A 20,347-nucleotide genomic window follows, 5' to 3' on the forward strand; every position below is an offset into this window, starting at 1 on the left:
TACCCAGCATGAGCTGAAGAATTGAGTTGGCAGCCTCAAGAACTCAGAAGATGGATCTTGACTGAAGACACACATTTAAGAATAGCAGCACAGAGACAGAAGGGGAGTGGGGAATGGAGACCAGAAAGGAGGACAGAGAACACTGTCTTTTTAAAGATGAGACAGAGCATGCCATTTATTATGCAAAAAATAATAATAATAGAGAAGAGTAGAAAATAAATGCAATATCTTATCTCTTCATCTAAGTATTTGTATTACTCAATTACTGAAAAGCATTCCAAATCTGCCACTTAAAAAGGAAATACAGTGGAATGATAATCTGAGTACAAAATACCAGAAAACACTAAGTTATGCTAGTCTGGGAAGATTTGGGGAGAAAGTTAAAAGTTGAAGTATGTGGTGCAAGTGAGTTAGTAATAGAAAAGGAGAAGAAAACCTAGAAGAGCCTAGTGCCCTGGAGAAGGTCCAGATCAATGTCTCCTCACCAAACACTTTTCTAACTCCCTATATTCTTCACCATAGCACTGCACATGAGCTTCCTGAAAATATTTGTCACATTTTATTATAATCATCAATATCTCCTCCCCTGTCTTATGTGAGTTCCTGTAGTCCATGTGTCTTACCTTATCCAACTCTATCTAGTTCTCTAACATATAGGACAGAAAACCAAATGTTTTCAAGGGTCACATTCAGCCGTGGCCCAGAAAATGTCAACAGAGTAAAGAATTAGTTTGTCTACACACTGGATTAATTACAGCTGAGCATCTGACAGGAAGAGAACTGCTGAGGAGGGTGACAGATCAGGTTGAGGGTTTTGAGTAAAAATTGCTGTCAGGTAACTAACATATACCAACTAGCATGAGTGGAAGACAGAACAAGTATTAGTCCTAGTTTATAGATAAAGGAACTGAGATGTGAATATGGATGTTTTCAAAATCCACAAAGTGAGATAGAATCAGGCAGAATGTTTGTTATTCATTTTCAAAAAGATGAACTTTGAACTGGATCGCTAAGGAAAGCAGAGGTCAGAGTTCTCCAAACTTGAAATAGCATGGCTGTCAAAACATGAAAAAAAAAAAAAAAAGAAAAAGAAGAAAGAAAAAAACAAGAGAAAACTAATACAGTATTATCTATGAGAGGAAGGGCTTACACTGAAAAGTGTACAGTGTAGAGTATAGGCTTAGTGTGGACACACACACACACACACAGAGAGAGAGAGAGAGAGAGAGAGAACCTAAAATATCTTTTCTTGATGATGCATTCCCAAGAATATGTAATATACTTGATGTTTGCTTCATTAACCCTCTGTATACTTCTCTTCATTGAAAAATACATAAAGCACTTAGTGTGTATGCAAATGATACTATGATTTTCCCTACAAAAAATCAGTATACAAAGCTCTAATCAACAGTAACTATACCAAAACAAATACATATAACTATGGTGCAAAACAGAATATAGTGAATTCTTTAAAAAAAAATGATAGAGACTTGAAGAAAAGAGAGCATCCACAGTGGCAGAGGGTAAAAATGTCTTCTCAGATGTGATGGTTGAGAAAAACTTTCAGATGATGTATTAAGTGTACATATATTTCCTCGGCACTTAGGTACATAATGTACCTTTTAATTGACATATGAATAGAGAGCCGGGGCATGACAGGAAGCAGTCAAGACTAAGTGATCTCAGAAGGAGAGAGCACAGGCACATAGTGCAAGTTGTCCAGCTATGTGGAATGCAGAGGACATGTACAACAGTAACCACGACTGTCACCTAAAAGCATTACCCTCTGTACAATAAATAAGCTTTGGCCACCAAAGTGAAGAATCAGGAGGTGAGTGTCAACCATGGAAGTCACTCAAGTGGGAGAATGACATGTTCACTTCTCTTGAACTGATTCAGGGTTTTTAAACTTAAAGAAACTAGCAGTTTGATAAAAGCAAACGAAATGAATTGGGAAATTAAGTTTCGAGTGTAGGGAAAGTAAAATTTGAACTACATGGAGGTATCAGTGACAATTTATATACAGGTGACTGGAGATGACTTGGCAACACCCACAGTAAGTAGATACTAAACCAGAGTGCTATGGTTTGATGTGGTCTGAGTGGCCCCCAGGGTCCACTATGATTAAAGGTTAGTCCTCAGGTAGCATTATAGGGAAGGACTGTGGAATCTGGGGAAGTCAGTCTACTGGGGGCTTCTTAGGTCACTGGGCATGTGTTCCCAGAAGGTAGCTGTCCTAGGTACCTTAATAGTTCTCACAAGATGATTATAAAAACCTGAGTCCCTGCCCCACCAACTTCTATCTGTCTCTCCCTGATTCAAGATATGATCACTTACTTTCTCCCACACACTCCTGCCATTGCTGCTCATGCCATGAGGCTATGGAGTCAAGAGCCAGCCCTCACCAAGCCCCAGCCACACAATTTGGACTTTGAGCCTCCAAAACTGTAAGCTGAATCAACCTACTTTTTCTCATAAGTATCCTGTCTTGGTTATTTCATTAGAGTGATGACAACCTAACTAATACACTGGGCTAATCCATCCCCAAGAACTAGAGGTAGAAAGCAAAAGATAATAGCAAGGCACATGTTTCCACAGGGTTTTACAATTTATGAAATATTGTGTATCTGTTATAGTGTTTGACCCTCACAACTGTGAAGGAAGGTGGGAAAATGGTCTTATTCTTATTTTAGAAATGAGAAGCAGGCTTAAAATAGGTGATCATTTCAAGGTGGCAAAATATATACAAGAGTTAGATTAAAGAACAGGCTGTCTGAAGTCAAATCCAGTTTTTTTTTTTCATCTACTTATTGAAAAATGATAATGATTAGCTAATAGATGCTAGTAGACAATGAATGAATGAATGAAGAGTTATATTATAACTATTATAAAATTATCATTACTCTTAATAGGTAACATTATTGAGTATTTATTCTATGCTAATCCTGTTTGAGATGCATTAGAAGGCGTTTTCTTTTAAATTTAAATTTTATGATAATCCTCCAAGATGGACTATGGCTAACCTCTTACAGATGAAGAGACCAAGAAAGGACAAAGCCTTAATGACCTGTGGAGGGTATCCAGCAGCTAAGTAGAGGCTCTAAGACAAAGCCATTCTGTCCACAAAGCTTACTAACCACTGGGAAGTGCTACAGCTTGTCTCGATTTCCATGGAAATATGTACACATAGTTGACAGACATAGAGAAATAAACAGATGAATACGTGGATGGTGTGATGGTTAATTTTGTATGTCATGTTTACTGGGCCATAAGGTGCTCATATTAAAATGTATTTCTAGGTGTGTCTGTTAAGGTATTTCTGAATACCACTAGCATTTGGACTGGACTCAGTAATGCACATGATCCTTGGAAACATGGATTGTCATTATACCACCTATTGAGGACCTGAATAGAATTTAAAAAAAAAAAAAAAAAACTAAGAAGGGAAAGATTCATGCTTTCCCCAACTGCCTACTTAAACTGGCACATTGGCTGCTCCAAACTTTGAACTGAGTTAAAGCAGCTCACCTGGTTCTTAGGCCTTCAGATCCTTAATGGAAACATACAACCAGTTTTTCTGAATTTCTAATTTGCATATGGCAGCTCATGAGACTTCTCAAACTCCATAATTGTGTAAGCAAATTTCCCATTACCTGTCTATCTATCATCTATCTATCTATCTATCTATCTATCTATCTATCTATCTACCTATCTATTCTTCTACACATCTATCCTATGGGTTCTATGTCTCTGGAGAATCCTAATTAATATGGATGAATGGATGATAAATGGGTGAATCCATAAGTATGGCTAGATGGATGGAGGTATGGATGGTGAGAGGAAGAGGCAGAAAGAGAAAGAAAGGTAAATAGTAGGAGCACTGGTATTGAAAGTTGTAATGAATTATTCTTGTCTGTTACAGAACTCTTTGTGCATTTTTCTCAAAAAAGTTTTAAAGCCACTTAATTCTAATTCTTCCTTATACATAATTTGTTTCTGATTGATATTAATATTGTCTTTCTGATTCAAAATTCTATTTTTGAAATATTAAGTTTCTTAGAAAAAATTTTATATAAGGGGAAAGGAAATATATATGTATGTATGTATATGTACATATACATACATATATATGTATAAATACATATATATATGCATTTTTTTTATAAAACATCGATCCAGGCTTTTATTGCAAAAGTATCTATAGATTTAGTAAAACCCTGCCTAAAAGCAGTTAAATATAGTCTTTTCACAAAGACTACAAAATGACTACTAAAATGATTTTATATCTTGCTTTATTACTGCTTTTTATTTCCTAATGGAGATGTGATTCAAAACATTCAGCTTTATAAACCATGATCTGAGATTTCTAATCCTATCTCTTTATGTTTAATATAACCAATATAACTCTGAATGGAAATAGTTTGTCTAAGAGACAGAATTCAAATGACATTTCAAAACAAACACACACATGCATGCATACATTTGTTTCCAAAGCAACTTAATGTTAAATTACTGTTTCTCGGTCAGTGTGAATTTGATCCAAGTGCTTACATCCACTCTTGATGGAAAGGGACAGTGAGGAGGCAACATCATGTACTGGGTTAATAATAATCAGATTCTCTGTACTTACATAACCCCCTGATTTCAAGGAGCTTCAAGTACCTTATAGATATTATCTCATTAATCCCCACAACACCAGTGCGAGATGGATGGCAAATAGCATGCTCCGCTAGGTACAAGAAAGATAGAGATGATGATTACAATAATCCATCGTGTTTGTAGAACATCCTGTACTGAGATCTTCAGAACATTTCACGGACGCTATCAAACCAATTGCCTGATCTTCCTAAGGGACTGGCACCAGGCACACATCAGCTTCTTTCAGATGACTGTGAAAAACAAAACACACGCAGTGACTTATTCAGTTGTACTAGCAAGAACATAGCCAAAAGGAATTTTTTTTCCTAATAGTATACTTGATGTTCTGAAATTTGACTGTTATGTTATTTATCTGATAACAAAGTAGAGTTTATTGATAGATGATATAGTGATTGATTTCAGTCCAATGTGGTAATTACTGCATCATGGTATATATTAGCAGACTAAGAGCCTGCTCATGACATTTCTATATTTAGCATATTTTCTGAAATTCTAATGGACTTAATTTTCAAAAGCTAATCCAAAGCTTTTCTGAAATAGGCAGAGAGATGATAGAAATAGCAATAAATTTAAAACTTCAAATAATTTTCCTATCATGAAATAAAAATTTACATTCTAAAAAGGCATAAAACTCAAATTACTGCAATTATTTTATTTAAGGAGACAAAATAATTTTGGAAATGGCTGCCTGAGCTTCCGAACCCAATAATTAAATGTGGATAAAAGCAGGCTTTTACTACACTCTAGTAAACTTTTGTGTTTCTCTGCACTCTGCTGTCACTTGAAGCAAGGTAATAAAAAGAAAGTAGATGTTTTCCTATAGTACAAAAAGTTTGAATGAGGAAGAGGTTGGAACATTGAAGGCTAATTCAGCTGACCACGTGACTGAGCAGAGGAGCCAAGTACCAGATGAGGATAGTGGGATCTCTCAGAGACCAGGTTTTGAAAAGCTTTGGAGGCCTCAGAAAGAAATGTGCATATTCTTTACAGATAATGAAAACAACTTGAGGGTTTGGAGCAGAGTTTAAATGTGATCTACTTTCATTTAAAAATCACTTTTGATGCTCTAAGGATAAGGGACTGGACCTCAAGATGGATAAGAAGACCAGGGATGGCTACTGAAGCATCACAGAGAGAAATGATGAGCCTCTAGAAGATTATTCAACAAAAAACTAAAGGGCTTTGTTAATGTATTTTAAATAGAATTAAGAACAATGTCTATCCATCTGAAAGTTGGTAATCTAAATGTGACTAGGTGAGATTAATATATAGTATAACTATAAAGGTAAAATTTGCTAAAAGGAAAACATAGCATGGTTTAAAATCTTTATTATCAACTGCAAACTGAGTTTATCTTATATCAAGTCCATTCTTCCCTTAAAACAGTTGAAACTGGCTTCATACATAGCACAAAACCAATAATAGCCAAAAGCTTTCTACACCAGCTTACTTTATATTCGGTGTGTTTTCCATTCGTAACTAGAAATTAATCAATATTGGTAACAGCCAAATTGAAACTGCATCCTCTTCCTATTGGTTATCTACATATGAAATTTCAAAACCCCTTATTATCCTAATGCATATTTACAGAATAAAGTAAATTCCCTCTTAATAAAATAACAAAAGCAAAAACAAAAAAAATTGACATATGACCCTCAAGAATGGGCAATCCCCAATTTTAACTGCTTTTCTTGCTTCATCAAATAAAAGTAGACACCATTAAGCCTGCTCCCTGTTGGTTCACAACATTTGTGGGACACCTCACCTTAGCCTTGGTTATACAAAGAAAGAATGAAAGGCATTTTCACCATTTACTCAATATTCTTTAAAAATGGGTATTACACAAGGACATAGAAAGCAGCCATTCTGCAGGTAACACTGAAGCTGACTTTCTAGCCCAGATCAAGTCATTTCCAAGTATCTACTTGGCCTGTACCACACTCCCAGCCCCACCCCTTAATTGGCCATTAAATTAACTTAGTCATCTCTAATAAAATATGTAGTAGGTGTGCTGAAATTCATGTCAACAACATGGCTTTTCCTTACATTATTAGGATCCAATTTTATTCCAGGCAAAAGTTAATGTATTTTAAATAGAATTAAGAACAATGTCTATCCATCTGAAAGTTGGTAATCTAAATGTGACTAGGTGAGATTAATATACAGTGTAACTATAAAGGTAAAATTTGCTAAAAGGAATACATAGCATGGTTTAAAATCTTTATTATCAACTGCAATATCCCATAAAACACCAAATATAGACTTAAAATTTCATAAAAAAATTTATGAAACTGTAATACTTAAGGTTTCATAAATTACAATAAAGTCAAATGTATTTCACTATCAAAGAAGTATCTGCATTATTTTAATTAGAGGAGGAGGCACTCTTATTTTCAAACATGTCTCTGTCTGAAAATAATTTTCTGGCTTTATAACCATTGTACATGCAGACATAATCTCTCAAGGCAGACCCGGAACATTTCAGGCTGCATGGGAAGTTTACAGTGATGGTTATTAAAGGCCACAGAACGCACCAAGGGAAGAGGGAGGGTTTGGTGCTGTTGTTCATTCCACTAATGTCATCTTTCTCTTCCTAACTCTGATGTATCTTCCTCTGCTCTGGAACAATCTATTGCAGATCTATTATGCATCATTGGTAAACCTTTGCCTCAGCAGGAGTTGTCAAATGCTAAGTGGTTTATAGATTTGAATGTGGAGGCAATCTGCAAGCAGTTGGGGTAAGAAAAAAGGTACAGACTGGTTAATGCTTTCACTTTGGCACGCCTGATATGCATTTCATTTATAATTCAGTGAATTATTTACTTTGGTTGAAATAATCCATTCTTATTAGGGCACATCTGGTGTTAATTATGAAATACATAAGCAATGAAAACATGTATTTTCCAACCAGTAAATAGAAATTCATCAGTATTGGTTACAGCTAAGTTGAAGCTGCATCCCTTCTCTCTTGTTATCTATACTTGAAATACCTAAAATACACCTTATTATCTTGACACATAATTATATACAGAATAAAAGGCCCCAATAATCGTTTTAACTCACCATTCTTACTAAAATCTAATTAAAGCTTCCCTGAAGGAGAACAGTCTGAATTTGGTGAATAGATTTATATATCCATTGAACTCTCATTATTACTAATAGGCTAAACTCAAAACATTTGGGGAATAACAAATTATTTAAACTTATATCTATACCACATGATCTATAGCAATCATATGTTAAATGTATATTTTCTTTAAAAAACAAAATACAAAAAAAAAACTCTTTCAGAGAAAATTCAGTTATCTCTTATACAAAACTTACATTATTTTAGTATATTTATTTTTTGCATTTGTCTTGAATATAATTTTTAAGCTGCAAGAACATAGCAATGAGACATTGGAGGACAATTAGAAATAAAACAACAATTTTCACCTGGAAGTAAAATTAAAAATTTAAGAGAGTCCTGTGTATATACTTTTTTATTGGCTGATACTGATTTGGGTCAGAAATAAATTTCTTTTAAGTTTTCCCACAAGCACTGCAGGATTATTCAGCGGTCTCTATGTATTCCAGGACCTTCCCTTACTAATGCACTCAACCAATGTTCTCACTGAAAGTGTTCCCTGTGCCTAACCCTGTGCTAGAAGCCAGGCTGCAAAGCTGAGCAAACCTAGATGAGAATGTTCTCCTGCTTATGGCTGTCAGCCCATGGAACATCCCTATTACCAATCACCGGTCAATTACCAATACCACCAACTTATTGGGATTGTGAAGTGGGCACCGTAAGGGTCACATCAGACAAAATACAGACTGTGTTAATCAACTTTTCATTGCTGTGACCAAAATATCTGAAAAGATCAACTTATAGAAACGATTCATTTCACGGCTTCAAAAGTTCAGCCCACGGTTGGCTAACTCCATTGCTCTGGGCCCGAGGTAAGGCAGAACATCACGGCAAAGGGGCATATCAGAGGAAAGCTTCTTTGCTGATGGTAGCTGGGAAATTGATCGAGATGCCAAGGACACATATAATCCCAAAGGACACACCCCAGAGACCTGCTTCCTCCAGCCAAGCCGACCTGGATACAATAACTACCTGGTAGTTCATTTGAATTATCAATCCATTTGATGATGGGGGTGACACTGATGAGGGTTTAGCTCTCATCATAATCATTTCATCTCTGAATATTCCTGCATTGCCTAACATGAGCTTTTCAGGAGACACCCCATATCCAAACCATAACAGATCCTAGTATGGAGGGACAAACCCAACACCCAACGGTATTCAAATGTCATCTCCTCCATGTCCACATTGCTCAGTATAGGAGTCATTGCCAACCACCTCCTGCTCCTTGGTATCCCCACAGCCCTCTGCTCACAGTGTCCAACCGTGCTGTGATTATATCAATATTTAGCTCCCAAGGAGGCATGAGGTCATATGCCCCAAGTTATATACCAGAAACCATACATACTGTGAGAGGTTTATGTTAGTTTATTTACGTTCAATTAACTTTGATTCTCAAAAGAAAGTAATTTTTAAAGGTGGAAAAATTATTGAGACAGAGAAACACAGGAAGTTGCATTTCCCACTCACTAAGTCAGTCTACAAACCCCATCAGCAATATCTGAGGTCTAGTTTAATTCTTGTCCCCAAACCTAGCATCTGGCATGTACATCAGCTGGTTCCACCTATACACAATCTGCCTCCCTTTCTGTCCTTACTTCTGGAAGCCGCAAAGCTTCACATAGAGCCCACCTCTAACTGACCAGTACCTTGTGTCTCATTACAGTGGAGACCATAAAGTGACTTTCAATGTGTCTCCAGCAACTGTTCAGCAGCAGTTTCTCTCATTTCTGCAATGACAAAGACATCCATTCAATGATTTCTGATGTACCATTCCCAGAGAACCTGGGGTTTTATAAGCATGAAATACCCTTTCCATCTACCATATATTTGATTATCTCTCTTTCTCTTATGGAAAAAAAAAATGATTACTTTTTTCCAAGTAAGTCACACTAAAATGTGTCTGAATCTTTACAAAAGATTCATATCATTGAATCAATGCAAAAAAATTGTTATATTGGGAAGTTCCTAAACAATATAGCTGTTTTGAAAAGAGTGTGAATCTTTTGTTTAATATTATAATTAGCAAGGAAAGGCCTATAAAAGTGGCAGAAATAAAATAGCGAGATTATGATTTGATATTATCAAGCCAGTCATTTCAATCCTAAAATATCCTAGTAGAAGGATTAAGATTTCCTCATTCTTAGCAACAGCTAGTTTGTTGTTCGTAATTATTTTTAATGCCAGGTCTGTCACCCAAAGAGCTGAGAGATGTAGGTTTCCAAAATTTCATTTTATAAGTCAAGGGCTGAAGCTACGTAAACAGAAGACTAATGCCATCACCACGCTGCTTTCAGAATTTTGTGCAATATTGCTTTAAGCCGAGATGAAAGGAATAGTAAAATAACCTCTGATGCTACCAGGTCTTTGATTATATTGGAATTCCTGCATCATTGACTACTTAAAAATAATTATAAATTAGACCTGGCTCAGAGAAAGAGTCACTCCTAATTTTAGCAAGTAGTTTTCCCTATTTTTATTGGTCAAATGCCAAGAATCACAACACTGAAGAGAGAATTATACACCTGTACTCTCACAATATTTTCTGCACATGTCCTATTCCATGGGTTCATTTATCCTTTCAATTATTTGACAAATATTTAAGCATCAGCTAATCTTGTGTGCATCTAGAGACACAAGGGTGAACAGGACACACACTGTTCTTCTCTCATGGAACTTTGGTAGAAGAAATGAAGAAAGTGTCAGAAATTTTAAAAACAGGTTGAAAAAAATTCCATACTAATGTAAATTTAGTTCTTAATTCAGAAAAGTAAACCAGATTTCATGAACAAGTCTTCATTTATACTGTTTTAGTTGAGTTGGTCATTTTCACCCCCAAACACAGTATCCCATTAATTTTTCAAAAATACCTTCATCAATGCTTTAAAATAAAAAGGACTGAAAAACTTCAGGACCTTGAAAAATCATTTCTGAGTTCTATTGAGATGGAGGGGGCACTGGTCAGGAGGAAATCCCTGGAGACCTCTTGAAAGTGTTGCAGTTAATGGGAAACTGCAGAGGCATCACTAATAGGATTCCAGACCCCAAGGACAGGATAGATCACCTGGATATTCAGCCCTCTCTGTTCTTCTATTTTAATAGAAGAGAATGCAAGGTAAGCACATTTCAGAGGCAAGAATGGAGATTAGTTATTCTCTACCCTCCCCAGCAATTTTCCTTATAGCCAAGTAGATTTCTAGCTAATGGGTAAAATCCAGCATTTGCTTTCCCAAAAAGTCTTTTGTGACAAATGACAGCTATATTAATCTGTTGGATAGGTGTGCTGAAACAGAGAATTACTGCATCTACACTGCATTGGATTTTGATGCCATTCATTCTACACAACTCCAGGGCTTCCTCCTTTGAAAGCTTTGTGGGCAAATTGTATCAAGAGAGGACTCCCCCCCTCCCCATGAAGCACTCTACTGCTGGATCATGATTCACCACTACTGTAGCTGCTGCCTTTCCAAAGTGTAGGGAGCAGATAGGCTGGAGTGTGTCTCAAGCACTGGAAGGCATATTAAAAGTAACATTTCACTGTGGGAAATGCAGCATTAGCCACATGAATTGCCCCACCAAGTAAAAAATCGTTTGCCTAAAAGATCATTTCAGCGCCTGTGGGTTCTCTCCCAGGAGCATCTATAATGATATTCAATTTGACACATCCATGGACTTCTGAAAATCCCTGCTCTCAGCATCTTGTTGATCAGGTATAAACTAACTGACAGAATTGCTTTATTATAAACTGTCATTGTAAAAGATAGTTATTTCTCATCCATATTAGATGTCCATTGATGGAATGGTGGTAGCTACCTCCCCTGACTCTCCTCCAGTAGTTTTCAGCTACTTTGACTGCTTCAAAGTCACTAGAAGTCTGGCTCAGTGCTGACCATACTTCTGCTAGAGACTGGCCTTCCTTTGTTTGGATTTGCATGAACAGATGCACAGAAACAGCAGTGTGGAAGACACAGATTCTTGTTATACTACTGCATTTGGTCTGATTTAAAAATAAATATGATCAAATATTTATAATGGAATCCAGTGAGTTTGGGAGACTTTCAGTTAACCTAAGTCATCTTAGATGTCACAGTGAGATCTTTGCATTATCTCAAACAATTATTCTCTATTTTTTTTTCTTTCTTTAAAACATAGCCAGATGAGCATGGCTTGCCTAATAAGTAAAAAGGAGAAAAGGGAAAGAACATAGACATGTTTTGGTCAGCTTGTTGGACTGGGATCTTAACTATTACAGGTCAGTATTCGATAGACAAATGTATTCTTTTGAAACAATTTGAGATAGGATGGGAAATTTGTTATCTTCTTGCCATAAGAACATGGATGATTTGGGCTGTTGGCTTAGTTTAAGGTTGGGAACTACTTGATGTCTTGAGCAAGCCTAAAGAAGATTCTCCATCCAGGTCAGCTCTAAATAAGCTAGGCAGAGCCAGCCAAGGGCAGGTACCAACAGTTTCCAAGAATCCTCTGCACTTCATGTGTAATAATGGTAAACGCTTATAAAATTAAACAACACAGGTGCATAGTATTCCATACATATTGTCATAGTTGCATTTGGAAACAACTGGGATTTTGAGTGTCATCCACAAGAAACTCTACAGGGTGAATTACCAGGCTGGTTCTTCAATGTCCGCTTAAAAAGAGGCCAACAATAATGCCTACAGGAGGAGTAATCAAAAGTTATTTTCCATTCTGAAGAAACCAAACCATATATATTTTTTTTAATTTATTACGTTTTGAATCTTTTTAAACATTTTAAAATTTAGGCTGTTAATATAAAACAACTTTACTCCCTTGTTCTATCTTTTGAAAACAGAACACTAGTTTATGTAGTAGAAAAATGACTTCAAAGATACAAAATGATGGAAAAATGCTTCTTTTATTAGCCTCATTTATGTATAGCTTAGATAATTTACCATTTAATTAAAATGATTTTTTAACTCTAAGGATTATAGCACTATCTCATATTGAAATATAGAAATTTTGTGATTACTTAGTTCATATCAAGACTGCAGTTAATTTAAAATTAGTGATTTAATATTCTTGAGATTGACTTTGCAATAAACTTTTTATAGCCCCTGTTTAATATGTATACATTTGTATATATGTTAGATATGTTACATATAGTTGTATAAATATATAGCAATATATATATATATATATTTCATTTAGTTCTATTTCCTTTCAAAAGCCCATCTATTTCATCTATTCATAAAATATCTAGATATCTAAAATTAGTCACCAAGGGAAATTCTCTCCATAATAGTTTTAATTCCCTCTTTTCTCCTGAAAAACAAACAGGATGGAGGGGACAATAGAGCTGAAGTATATAATAAAACTATAAATGCCCGGCTCTTGATGGCACCACCTCAGAGCCTAATGCTCAAAAAAGTAAAAAGTAAGTAAACACTTATGCAGCTGTGATGGGAATTTTCAGGGCATCTTTTATGCATGAGGAGAAATGTTCAGTGCACTAAGCTCAAAAAAAGAAAAATTGAGGATTTATATGAATATACAGCAGTTTAAAATATAGGGTACGGAGTTGGGGGAGAGAAAGCAGCCAAATGAAAGAGGGGTCCAGATCACCCTCAGCAGTCACAGACACATTACCATGAAAAAGAGCCCGTGCGCTCTCTGCTGTAATGTCCCCCTTTCTTCTCTGCCCTGCTGGCTCCTCTACCTGCGGCGGGTGGACACTGAGCTACATTTATTACTGCAGGAGAGCAAAAGCTGTGGGCCTCGACTCCTCATCCATCAGACTGGCTAGTGCCTAGACAGTGTGAGATGGGCCAGGTCCTTCACACGTGTCTCAATGAAATCGAGATTTCTGGTGCTACCATAAAAGGAAGATTAGAAGTGAGCTGGGAGAACTTTAATTTTTCCAAAGGCACATTGACTGCAGCTACAGCGGATCCACTTCAGGTAATGAGTTCCATGGCAGCAAGGGATGGCTTGTCAGGTTAGAGAGGAGCCGCAGCCCTTACAAAACAGGGCCACGAGTTCCTGGGAGGAGTTTACCCTCAGTCCTGAATCTGTTCTCAGGATCAGCCATTCCATCACCCAGAAACATGAGGACGGCTGTGCTTGCCACGTCAGGCAACAGGAAACACAGAGGGTTGGAACTCACAGGACCCTGAAGTAGCTGTTCACCAGTGAACAACTCAACTGGGACTCAGACAAGCGCAGAATTGCACTGCTCATTTAAACACCAGGAATGTGGCAAGCCTGTGGCAGCCTCTAGAAACCAGTGAGGCCACTTGGACAGGGCCCTTAGGGAAGGTGATGTGATCATTCTTGTCAGTCATCCAAATAGGCAGTAGTAAACCAAAAATCCCCATGAATGGCCCCCAGCTGCAACATGAAACTGGAAATGTTTGGTGTTCACCTATATATCTTCTTGATAATAATCACACACAAGAGTAAAAATGCCATGATTGAAGTCGATTCTCTTGAATTCCCAAGTGAAGAGCTGCCTACACATTGCTCACTTTGAAGAACATTAGTAGACACATGTCCAGAAATATCTGCCACCTCTCCAGATAAGCAACTTTAGTGTTCACATGGGAACCAAAGTTTTATACTAATAAAATATCTGTAGAATATCTCTATTTAATTTCGGTTATATTGTCTCAGAGAAGCAACAGGTAATCTGATTGGCATCTACTACCACACTCGCTTAGATCCATTTACAAAGTGAGCCAGCCATTACCCAGTTCTAAGGAAACGCTTTTTGAACAGGTGTTTTGATAAAAGTGAAAGGAGCTGGAAAAGTTCCCAAACCCAGGTATCTCATCCACTCGCTGTAGGAGCACCGGGCAGGTCCAGATGGAAGATCCTACCTAGCCATTTAGCTGCCCTATTTCACATTTACACTGAGATTCACTTCCTTCATGTGCTACTTAAGTCAATAATTCACAACTCAAAGTATTCATGAGAGGATGTAATAAAACTATGAATGACTAATCTAAAGTCAGGAGGTAATTAGTAGAAAGTTCAAGATACCTTTTACTCACGCTCCCTTGCCAGTGAGGTTATGATTAGGTAATAACAAGAATTAAAAGCAAAGTCAAAATGAACTCTGCTTCTCTCTCTTCCTCAGTTCCTCCAACTTGGCTCATTGTGGTTTGCACTAGAATTCTACCACTTAAAGAGCCCTGTGACCCATGGCAGTCAAAAGCAAAGATAGCTGACTTCCCCCATCATCTCCTTCCCAAAACCAGAGCAAATACTTTCATTCAATAGCTCAAGTCTTCTTTCTAATGCATATTTAAAATATGACCTTTAGATAGAGCAACACTCTTTCCCAAAGATTTTCCAAAAGAAGAACAGTTTTAAAAATAGCCAGGGGTACAATAACTTTGTACTATTTTTAGATTATTCTTAAATTTAGAAAGTGCTTCTGTGAGGGTTGATCCTAGGATCTTTGAGGATGGTTTGTGAGCCCTCGACCTGCCCTCTAGGTTTTGACATTTCCTCTCCACAATTATGAATCGCCCCCAAAGCATAGCAGTTGGGTGAGACACTTTGTGTCACTTTTATAAAAGCAAACGTGAAAAGGAGAAGCAGAGGAAACTTAAGTGGCTTGAGAGCATCTCGGAGAGGAATGCAGGGACAGTCCATCACAAGTGACTGTTGACAATTTAATTCAACAGCCATTTGAACTTGAGGCAGACTGAAGTCACGCATGTCATTCACAATCAAGGTTCTATTCACTTGATCAATTAGGTCACATAAATAAAACAGGTGGTCAGGGGGTTTCTAGAGGCAGTCTGGATGTGAGGGAGTTCCCAGCCGATCATACTTTGTTCATACATGTTAAAGGAACTTTCCTTTCAATCCCAGAAAGGCAAGGTTATATTCTAGGAACAATGCTCAAATTTTGACAGCCTCTTTTGACTCACATACAGATTTTCAGCAAATTTTGACTCATATATAAAGTTTTAGCAAAATGATATAAAGAACAACTTCTAACTTTCAAATATGAAGATAGCAGCAATGTAGATTATTTGTTCTTAAAGGAAACATGTAGCCACCAAAGATTTGTTGATTATTCCATTCCATTGTTTTTAGATGGTATTCAGTTCTTTCAAATGTTATTTCAGAATATTCATTGACAGAAAAAAAATGATCAGAACTATGGATTTAGAACGTACTTGGCCTCATCCCCAGTAGGTATTAGGAGCCAATGATTTTAAATTCCATTTTATTTATGTTTTCTTGCATTTGAGAAACTTTTATTAACATAATTAATAAAGCCACTATTGGTAAGCAACTCTATCTATCTTGCTGGCTCAGTTTCCCAAATTATATTTTTAACCTAGTTTTTAAAATGGTGTTTGCATGTAAAGAAACTTTTCTGAAAGTTCAATGCAGAAGCAACTGGAATGAATTCAGGACCCAAAGGGGAGGGAAGCCCCTGTGTACAGAAGTAATTTCATTTTAAATGGCACCTTCAACTTAATAAATTACCCTTACAGAGGTTTGAAATTTAATCTGTAATCCTTCAGAAATATTTCACTCTTGCTAAGAAATACAGTTATAATTATAATATTCAGGGGCATGCATTTAAATTCACAATTGATCTTATTCTCCTTCTCTGCAATTTGACTTAAGAAAAAAATCTATTTTTTATCTGTATCTTCTGGGAAATGGGATTATTCTTTTTATTTATTTATGAATTCATATGTTGGACCTTTTCTCCACAGAGTAGACAATCTTTTACAAGTAATATCCTCAAATTTTAATCAAGTATAACTTTCTAACAATGCTCTGAGGAACTTTGTACTTTATTTTTTATTCAGACTTACTCTTTCCCATTCTGTGAAACTTGGAAAATGGAAAGGGGAAATGGGAAAGTTGGAAAGTTCTGGTTCAAACCACAAAACCTCCCACCAGCTACAAGGTGGACAAGAGCAGCAAACCTTAGATACACTCACACTATGAAGAGAAGCAAAGGGTGAGAAAGACAGGAGAAAAGGTATCAAGGGCTGTTTCTGAGAAAAATAGTGATGATAAGTAGTCCTTAGTAGCACTTAGGGACCTGACCAATGCACACACCTGCCCAAGCTCCCTGTGGAGTGCCCGAAGGGAGAGACTCCCGTGATGGTACATGTGGAAGAGTCCAGAAATCCATCCTATCCACTGAAAACATGAATATCAATATCTTCTTGAAATGAAAGATAAGATGGAAGTTCACTTCACATTATTTAAATGTCCTTCCATCTTCTTACTCAAAAACCCCTGGCCAAGAACTTCACACTTCATAAATTCTAGTTCCATTCTCTCACCACCACCCTACTCTGTTCACCTGCCATTTAATGAACATTTGACCTGTACTTAGCACTGAGATCAATGAATATAAAGATGAATCAGATGCAGTCCTTGCTCTAGAAGAGTTTAGCCTACAAGGGGTATAAGGACGATTTCCATGTGCATGGTGCCCACACCAGGATTTCCCATCATCGAGATGTAGGAAAAGGCTTCACCAAAGAGATAGGGAAAAGAATTGTGGGGAAAGCATTGCAGACAGACGGAAGAGAAAAATCCCAGACGTGGCCTCAAGGCACAGCATGATATGTTCAGAGAAGCACACTGGTTGGCCTGCCTAAACAGGGCACTTGAAGGTCCAGGAAGAGAGAAATAGACCAAGAGAAGAAAGGAAATGATGAGAAACCACGGAGGGCTTTAGGCAGAGGTCAGTGAAGCAGGGTGGCCTCTCTCGTTGAACGTGAGTCCTTTCTAAACTCACCTAGATGGTGGTAGTTAGAATAGCATGTGCTAATCATGTTCTGGAGGAAGCAAAGTCCTCTGCAGTTCTTTGTGGAAGAAGCTCTCAGCCAGCGTTGCCCAATCCGTGGAGACCTTCTGGGGGAGGTGTCTGCTCCACTGAGACAGGAAGCATAAGGAGGAAGAAACTGGTTGAAGAAGTTTGGGGAGGAGGATCCATTCCAGATCCAAAGGCAAGACAGAATGTTTTTCTGGGAGCCAGGAAACAGCAACAATCAAGATGAGGAGAGATAGGGGATGAGCAAGGATTGGAACATGGAACTCTTGCAAATCACACTAAATATTAGGATTTTATCCAGAAATGAATGGTAGGCCAATGAGATGATTTAAGATACACAAAGACACAAATATGTTCGCATTGAAGAGCAATTTTTCCAGTGATGCTTTGAGAAATTGACTGAATGAAAGTATGACTGCAGTCTCAATGAGGGATAATAGAGAGCTGAACTATGCTATGAACAGTGCAGCTGGAGAGGACAACAGATCTCAGAGATGTTTAGAAGGTGAAGATGAAAGATTTATTCAATGGACTGAGCATCAGAGTTTAAATAAAAAAAAATAGGGTGAAAACTTTTATTTGAGCCTGCAACCCAGTGTTCTGGATCCTAGAATAAAATGGCAAGGAAGGTAGGCAAGGTCCATGTTGTTAACACAGCTTATGTCCTGGAGGAGGCAGATAAGAAATTCATTAAAAAATTAGTGAATTAGATTGCTTCAGATGTTAACCAGGGCTTTGCATATTCTGAGCAGAACAATAACACAGAAAATAACTGGAGAAAATTGTAGGGCCTTCTTAGACAGGGGAAGTAAGGTTTGTCATATTCTGAAAACAGGATACTTGAGCCAAGATTTGGGTGATGTGAGTCATGCAAATCTCTAGAAAAGAGTATTCTGGAATCAGGTAAAGCTCATGCAAAGGTCCTGAGGTCAAAAAATGCTTCAGCTATTCCAGAGTGAGGGCAAAGGTAAATGAGAAGAGAAATCAAGCAGGAAGGGGAAAGCGCGAGGGGCGGCAGCCTGGTGCCAGGTGATTTTTAGGTCTTGGAAAGCCTTTGTAGGGCAGTCTAATTTTAAAGGGCAGCAATTTGAGGATTTTAAGCAGGTTGATAATATCAGTTGATATTTTCTTATTGAAAGATCTCTTTAGGTTCTCTGTCATTTTAGGGGGGAGTTGGGGCAAGAATATGATCAGATGTTACATCGGGAGACCACCACAGTCATCCAGGTAAAAACAAATGTTTGAGACTAGAGGAGAAGCAGGAAAAATGAGGGGAAGAGCCTGGATTTAGAATTCAAGGGATGAAATGTTGGTGTGTTAGGTTTTTGTCATCGTGACTAAAATAACTAACTAGAACTATTTAGAGAGGGAAAACTTATTTTGGATCGTGGTTTCAGGGGTTCAGTCCATGGTCAGCCCATTCCATTGCTCCGAACTTGAGGTGAGGCATAACATCAGGGCAGAGAATAACTGCTCAGCTCATCACAGTGAGAAGCAGAAAGAGCTCTGGGAAAGGGGCCACAGGAAACATGCACCTTTCCAGGGCACCCCCAGTGACCCACCTCCTCTAGCCTTGCCCCACCTGCCTACAGTTATCACTCAGTCAGTCCATCAGAACTAGGAGGGACTGATTAGGTTCTGGCTGTCATAACCTAGTGATTTACCTCTGAACATTCCTCCATGAACTCAGGAGCTCTAGGGGGACCCTTCTTATCCAAACCCTCCCAGTTGGAATGATGGAACCTGAGAAGTAAGGAGAAGAGGTGTCAAGTGACGTGGGTGGATGATCTCGTTAACTAAGAAAGGAAAGGGCAGAGGCAGAGATGTACCAAAGAGTCCCCAGAGGTGATGTATAATTTGTCTGCCAGACTTCCACACGGAGGTATTGACCAGGGAGTTAGTTCCACAGAGAGAGCTCTGGGCTGGAAGTATAAATCTAAGAGCCACCAGGACACGTTCCCATTGGATGGGATTACCCAGAGGATTTCCACAGCAAAGGGGAAGATGGAATGCAGCGCTACATACCCTCACAGAAAGAGAAGTGGTTTAGGGGACAGTGAGGAATTCAGGTTGGGGCAGACTGTAGAATTCCTGCTGTATACACGGGTGTAGTTCAGCAGAGATGCCGAGGTGTCTGCATAATGATAATGAGTCGGATCCTTAAGCACATGCATGGAAACTTCACAAAAGGCTGAAACTGTGCCATCTGAGAAGCTCTCCAGCAGCCTGCACATATAGGTGGACTTAATGAGGGACAATCACTTGAAAGACAGGGTATTGGAACCAAGCAGGAAGCATGAGAAGTGGTTACTTGTTTTTTTTGTTTTGTTTTGTTTTGTTTTGTTTTTGTGGTTACTTGTTATGTAAGGAGGAAACCAGGGGATTCTACTGACATTCTTAATCAGACAAAATAACATCTTCAAAAGGAACAAAGTAGAGTAGAAAGGAGATTTACACTGTAGAAGGGAACAAACCATCCACCTCAGGGGCTTATGCTGAGTTCAGCTGTGAAGAGGAGACTCTGTGTACTCTGTGATCAAAGAAAAATTCTGAGATGTCTTAATTACAAAGACAGAGGTGGTGGGAGTGAAGGGAATTGGTCAGTTAACAACCACGGGTTGAAACCAACAAAAGATGCTTCTACTTTCCTGAATATGTGTTAAAACTGACCTAACACCCCTGGAGGCCAATCCTATCCTTTTTATATATAGACCAGCAAGCCCAGTCAACTCAGGAGCAAGAAGTGCTTCTTCCAGACTGCC

The sequence above is a fragment of the Marmota marmota genome, unplaced genomic scaffold (assembly GCF_001458135.2).
Source record: "Marmota marmota marmota unplaced genomic scaffold, marMar, whole genome shotgun sequence".
NCBI lineage: Eukaryota > Metazoa > Chordata > Mammalia > Rodentia > Sciuridae > Marmota > Marmota marmota.